This window comes from Cupressus sempervirens, chromosome 1, assembly GCF_028749045.1.
Source record: "Cupressus sempervirens isolate cs-2001-9-10 chromosome 1, ASM2874904v1, whole genome shotgun sequence".
NCBI classification, from domain to species: Eukaryota; Viridiplantae; Streptophyta; class Pinopsida; order Cupressales; family Cupressaceae; genus Cupressus; species Cupressus sempervirens.
In genome coordinates, this window is record NC_143118.1 from 300361746 (window position 1) to 300369821 (window position 8076).

Below are 8076 nucleotides of genomic sequence, written 5' to 3' on the forward strand. Positions count from 1 at the left end.
TCCTCATTCAACCTAATTTAGGTGAGTATCAATAAGGAATAGACTTTGTAATCCAAAAGATTCAATCTCACTATCAATACAAGAAGGTTTTCGTGTTTAACTAGGTTTTTACAGCTTTATATAGGTACAATTATAATTGACAATAGTAATCAAGAGTAAATTTCACATCAACACAAAAAAAATGAGGGAAACATACTTATGAGCTTTTAGGAAGAAAGTGGAATCAAAAGAAATTGGTTTCCCCTTATCAAGAACCTTATTGTAGTCTAAATTGCAATGACTGTTGGGCCAATATGAAAACATGGCAATATAGAATAAAGTTTTTGTGTTGAGGAGCTCAAATAAGATTTGAGCTCAACTAACATGGGAATAAAATTTTGAAGAACCACTCAAAAAAAAATCTATCTTTATTATTGATTACAATATATAGGGAGACACATCCTAGTAGGAATAGCACCAAACCCCAACCTCCATTTACAAATTTGCAAAGGCCCCACAATAAGAATACAAACACAATCCTTCTTTAATCCTTCTTCAAGGTGAAGTAGAACTAGAAACAACCTTTTGGAAGGGAAAAGACATAAATGAGCCCTTCAAAGCTAAGACATCAAAAACTCATTTTCTAACTAGAAAAAATTATTAATGTAAGGGCCTCCAAATGTATTTTCGTAATGGACAGGTAAATAAAAGGGTCAAGAATGTTTATACAAGAACTTTCATCTATCTTGTTATCTAAACTCCAACTTTCAAAGGTTTATGAAACTTGATAAAAAGATTTGTCACACCCCTCCAAAAACCTCAAGCTTAAAATATGGAGGATCTACTTACCTTAGAATAACCTCTCCCTAAATTAAAACCATCCTCAAAGAAACAATAAATAGTTTGATCTCAACAATTTGAGAAAAAATGTGTGGGTTTGCCATGCATGTAATGTCCACCCATAATTTTTTTTATGTACATTTTATGCATGTGTTGGTTTCAAAGATATTTGATTTACAATTATATTTGATTATTCATCACCCCAGACTCTCTCTCTCTCTCTCTCTCTCTCTCTCTCTCTCTCTCTCTCTCTCTCTCTCTCTATATATATATATATATATATATATATATATATATATATATATATATATATATATATATATATATATATATATATATATATATATATATATATATCAGTAAAGAATCATTTAGTTGATTATATTGCATGTAATGATTGATGATTATGACTAGTAGCACATTAATGATGCTTTAATGGTTCTTTAGTAAATGTGGTTTCTCACATGATGATATCAAAAATAAATATTCGTAGTGATGCATTGTTTTATCTAACATTTCAATGATTTGACTTGTAATTTACTATTATACTTACCCATACTTGCATGTGTATGGTGTGAGTGTCTATTTTATATTTATATTTCACATGCTTGATATGGTTGATAGAGTGAGTCGTAGTCACCTGCTAGTCAGGATCTACATGATGTACCACTCCCCACCATTGTCTATTTACCTTAGATCTATATGCACATGTACATACTCATCTTTTAGCTAGGTTTTGGGAGTAAAATTCAAGATTGGATAAAAAGAATTGTTAAAATTTTTTGAGAGTTTGGGTCTTAGATTTTAGTTGTGGTTTTGAGGTAGGGTTTGAAAGCCTATTGTAGAATTTTATTGAAAGATTTGTCTACCTCATGTCTTCCTAGGTTCTTGAATAATGCTTATTAATTTATTGTATCAAGATTTTGGATAAAGAATTATGTTCTAGATTTTGAAAAGGAAAATATATTTATCAAGAAAACTTGACTAAGGAAAATTTTAGAAAAAATTTTAAAATTATTATGATTTTAATCTTTTAAAACCCTTTCTAATTCGATAATAGAAAATTGGAAGAAAACATTAAATTAAACAATTATTGTTTGAACTTTAAATTTGTCATGTGATTATCATGAGTTTTCTAAATAATGATAAATATTCTCTTGTATTTAAATTAATTTGGTGGCAAAATTTATTATCAAAACAAAAGATTTATTGAGAGTAAAGCATGTTCTAACCAAACTTATACATGCATGTGAAAACTAATATACTAAAAATAGAAAACTATGTATACTATGGTTGCATGATTTGAGAGATCAAAGGAATGTGAAAATACTAATTGGATAATTATTTTTATTTTATAAAAATATAATATAGTTTTCGAATTTATTTTAAAGGAAAATAACTTTTTTAATGATTATTTATTAATTCTGAAAATTCAATTTTTGGATTTATTTATAAAAAAAATATTATAAAAGAAATAGTTGGAACTATTTATTATTCCAAAAAAATTTAAAATTTTATCATTTAAAAAACTCATTATTAATTATTAATTTCAAAAATTAAATTAATACTACTCATTTAGTTATAAGGTGAATGTTGGTATTAAAGAATCTTTAAGTTTGAGTTATCTCGAGTTAAATATTAATATTAGACTTAAATAGAAGTCAAATTAATATTTTAGAAATGAAATTGATATTAATATTTAATCCAATAATATACATTTATGTTATTAATGAAATCATTCATGATCTAAGATATTTAAATTAATAACATGACAATATTGCATGATTGATAACCTTTATCCAACTATGAAATGATTATGAAATGAAAACTTGAATTTGATGCAAATCAATTTTTATGGAGTTATATTTCTAAAACAGGGACTAAATAACTACACTTGTTTTAAATGCATGTCAAGATGTCATGTTTCATTTTGTGGTGGGTTTTGGGGGGAACCTAGTAGTTTGACCAGATAGACATGTTTACTAGAGGCTTGAGAAGTGGTTTTTTTGTGATGCTTTTATGTCATATTATTTTTTCATGATTATTTTATTCCTAATCAATGTGCTATATCCACATATTTGTGTGATGAGATTGAGTGTTTTTTTGTAAGCTCGTGTATTGTGATTTTCTTGGTGTAACCTATGAGGTTTTCGATTAGTTATCTATTGGTACCTTCAAGTTTCTTGTATAGGACTGAGGTGAACATTGTGATTTATCTATTAGATGTACTTTCCAATTGCTTGTATAGGACTGAGGTGAATATTATGATTTATCTATTGGACATGCTTTCTAGTTGCTTGTATAAGACTGGGGTGAATATTGTGATTTATCTATAGGTTCTTTCCAATTGCTTGTATAAGACTGAGGTGAATATTTTGATTTTATGAGATATAGTTTTATGAGCTTGGGGTAGGTTATCTATATGTATGCTACGAAGTGGCTTATAATGAAGGTGAGAGCCCTAAAGAAGCTACTTGGGTAACCCATTGTAAGTTGTATTAATAAGTGATAACATATCATTAACTAGGTTAAAATAAATTAATAAGAGTCATTTTTTTCCTTGCCCATGCCTCAAGTGCTAGTATAGACTAGGATGGGAGTAGAGAGGATGCTTCATTGCGACCTTGTCTTTTTAGTATTCCTTGTCTATAAGAAAGGATATTGATGCTGCATAGAGTCACTAGGGGGCTAGAGTTTGGAGAGGTTGTCAAGGTAACCTTAGAGTTGACTCATGTGATGACACTTGCCCACATGCATATTAGTTTTCCTACATGTCTTTGTTGCCTCTAGGAATAGAAGTTACTTGTGTACTTGGTACCTTTGAGATAGATTGATATCAAGATTCCTTGCCTAGGATTATTTTATCATTTGATTATCTGTGTGTGGATCATACATTATCTCTCCTATGCAGTGGGAGTGGAAAATTGATTTGATGACCATGCAATTGAGAGGTAGTGTCTTCTTACCATTTGGGTTCCCCTCAGATTTGTAGATGTTGGATGCTCATTGGTGTAGTTGTACTCTTTATCATTCTTATTCATATCTTAGAGAGTTTTATTCATTTCATGTATCTTTCATGTGTTTTCAGATCCTACAAGATATTGTATTGTATATTGATGTACTTGTATCTATTTTAACATACCTTGTGACATGTGCAGTGGATATTATTAATGAGATATGATTTCATATTATTAGTTGTACTCATGATTTTTCTTATGTGTTAATGTATCTATTATTTCTTTATGGTTAGGAGACTTTGTAGTTGAGACTTAAAGTAATTAATATAAACATTTTAATGTGACTCAACGTAAAGGAACCCTTGAGGAATGGAAACTATATTTGTAATTTGCTTATGTGTACTTAATGTGTATGTATAGATTGCTTCCACATTCTTGTTACTTTTATATTGTTTAAACTTATTATATATAAAAAAATTAGTTCAGTAAACATTGTACATGTTAGGTTAATTTCGTTTAGGTTTAGCGGGGCATTAGAATGTATTTATTGAAGGATGCCCTAGCAGGAGCCCATCCATCAAACTTAATCCCATCATGAATTTTGCAATCATATTTTGAAGTCTATTCATCATTGTCTAAATTCAAAATTTGTCATGTAGGTATCACACACAAATCATTGCTTGTATTTGATTGATATTCAATTATTACAAAAAATATACAAATTTATTACATATGAATTATATTTACTTACTACTATTATTTTACTAAATTAATTTTTTATTGAAGATATTTTCCCTATTCGTAATACACTAGCAATCCTGGATAACTAGACATTTCCTAATCAATTATTTCTCTCTAACAATTTTAAATTCTACTAAACCAATATAAATTATATCTATTATTTGATTAGATTTTAAAAAAATTAGAGTTAAAAATTTAATAATGATATTTTTCAATGTTCCCAATAACGTAATAGTCATTCATTATCCTAATCAATAATTACTCTTCAACTACTTTAAATTCTGTTAACCTTAATTGGGTAGAACCTTCACTACTATATGCCAAGGCTATCTTATTTATGAAGGTGATTTGGTTTCTTCCTGAAACATTTTTCGGAGACTATCTCCATTGCAATGAAGAAGATATTTGCAATAGATTACTATTTTATTCTGGTAATGCCAATATCCAAAAAGTTAAGGGAGTATAGATTACTATTTTATTCTGGTAATGCCAATATCCAAAAAGTTAAGGGAGTATATAAAAATAGTTTTCTGTTTCTAGTAATTAAGCTTTAATACCTAATTTATTCTAAAATCTATTTGAAATGACGATGGAATCCTATGTCACTTTCAATTAGGCCACTCCTCTTTCCTATTTTGGCGGAGTAAGTTGTGTGAAATCAATTTGTAAACCCATTTTGGTAAAAATATCTATCATAAGATGAGCGTAGTCTAACAATAACAATAACCTTCTTACATTGGATATAATTATTATTAGCATTATATATTCTGAAATTTACAACATTAACATTGAGAAAAATATAACAAGAGTTTAATCTTATGAATTGACGAAGCAATGATTTTACTTATCCAGGTTCCATAATTCATCAGAGTTAAACTATTGGTTGGGAAAGGCGTCTGGTGAATGAGTAATCTGTAAAGAATAATACACTTCAAAGCTATACATCTCCGTGGAGAAGTTGTAAGCTAAATCGCTTGAATATTCTCCTTGCTCCAAAATTGCCCTAAATTCAACACAATTTTGGGCTTCAAATTCAGCAATCTTCCTTGCAGTAGTAGCATTTGAGGATTCAGATTCAAAATCTTTATTTTCCATTTGAATGTGTTCTTTGGTGTTCTCAGCTGTTTTCCATTGAAAACTTGTGGAAGTACCTCTTTTTAGATCAACTGGAGCTTCAAATGAAATTGGAAGGGAGGATGACGGAATCAAACTCTGAGATTAGACTTCTCTTTCAGCATTATTTTCTACTTTAATTTTCTTCTTGATATGTGTTTTCCAATAATTCTTGATTCCATTGGCTGTCCTACCCGGTAAGCTCTGTGCAATCTGAGACCACCTGAATTTGAAAAATCATACATACAAAACGTTCATTTACTGTGTATCTTACATCACAGAAAAAATAAACGGCAAAACAATATAATTTATTTATTTATGATCAGGGAATTAAGAGTGTCAACCTAAATTAACAAGTGCCACATAGTGGCTAGTATTTACCGAATAGTTTTAAATTAAAAGATTGTATTAGAAAATGCAAGTATATTGTGACTTATATTTAATTTCATTTTACAATATTAATTTATAATATTTAATTATATATATAATGTAATTTATATATTTAAAAATGTAATAGTTATAGCATGTATATTATTAAAGTTTGATTAATAAAATATTTGAAAATATTTAGTTGTAATATATTATAATTTTTTTAAATAGAAAATAATATGTAAAAAATATATAAATACAAATAATAATTTTTTTGTGATATATGAATTGTAATAGAGTTATTTTTATTGTAGTTTTAATCAATATATTTATAAATTTCTAATTTAATTGTAAAAAATAGATTGCAAAAATTTAGCTCCATTTTGATCTATAATAATAATATTGAGATTGAATATACTTCTAATTTTGATAACATTAGCTTACAACATATGTAAATAAATATAAATTATTCAAAATTAGGTTATTGCATGTAAATAATGTGAATAATAATAATCAAATTTTAATTTATAAATCACTTAATTATTAATTATTATTTTAATTAAGTGTCACTAATATGAATTAGAATAAATAAAGATTCTTAAGAAGGAAGCTCCCAATTTCTCCAAATAAAAATTAAATTGTGATTTGATTTAGAGTTCCCTAAGTTATACTTGAGTCTAAAAGAATTTCAAAGTCATCAACTACATGCCTTTCTAATTGTGTGTGTGTGTGTGTGTGTGTGTGTGTGTGTGTGTGTGCATACACACACACACATACATACATACAAAATTATTTTGAGGGTTTTTTATTTTTGCGAGATTTTTGCACATTGTAAATTTTAGGAGATTGTATTAAGTACAATTTATAGAAGAGTTTACATGAATATTTTATATAGATATAGGTTTCTTTACAATTATTTTTCTGTAGAGTTAGAATTGTGGGTATTTCATTTAAGTCTTGTGTATTCATCTTCATTGAGTTGAATTGTTTTAGTTGTTAGATGTAGAACTTGATAAAAAAATTTACAAATCTATAATTGAGTATTTTGATGCTGACAATTGAAGGAAAAAATCTATTTCCTTTTGAAGGTGTCATAGTACCAAGATTTTTCATAAGAATCGATTTCTTATAACATATCCTATAAAGATTGTGAGTGTACTAGTATCTTTAGTGTGTAATTCTATAAGTTTCTTTTATTTATTTAGTACACCATCCATTAGGTCTTATTAATTCATTTCACAATTTCTTTTTCCCTTTCCTCATTCAAGCTAATTTAGATGAGTATCAACTAGGAATAGGCTTTGTAATCCAAAAGATTCAATCTCACTATAGGATACCTATAGCCTAAGAAGGTTTTCATGTTTCAATATGATAACTAGGATTTTACATCTTTATATAGGTGCAATCCTAATTGACAATAGTAACCAAGAATACATTTTTGATCAACAATAAAAGACAAGAGAAGGGAAACCTACTTATAAGATTTTAGGGAGAAAGTGGAATCAAAAGACATAGATTTTCCCTTATCAAGAACATTACTATAGTCTGAACTGAAATGATTGTTGAACCAACATGAAAATGTGGCAATATAGAATCAAGTTTTTGTGTTGAGGATCGCAAGTAAGATTTCAGCTCAACTGGCATGGGAATGAAAATTTGAAGAATGACTCAAACACAAATCTAGCTTTATTATTGATTACAATATCTACACTTAAGACTTCACTAGAAGAACTCATGATCGATTTAATCACTTTTCTATCCAAGAATTCTAAAAGGAGATTAGGGAGACACACCCTATTTGGAATAGCACCAAACCCCAACCTTCATTTACAAATTTGCAAAGGTTTTTTTATCATAATACTAAAGCCTCACAAAAAGAATACAAACACAATCCTTCTTCAATCCTTCTTCAAGGTGAAGGAAGACTAGAAATAACCTTTTGGAAGGGAAAAGACATAGATTGGTACCGTTAAAGCTAAGACATCAAAAACTCATTTTCTAACTAGAACAATTTATTAATGTAAGGGTCACCAAATGTTTTGACCAAGGAATTTTACATTCTCGCAATGGACCGATA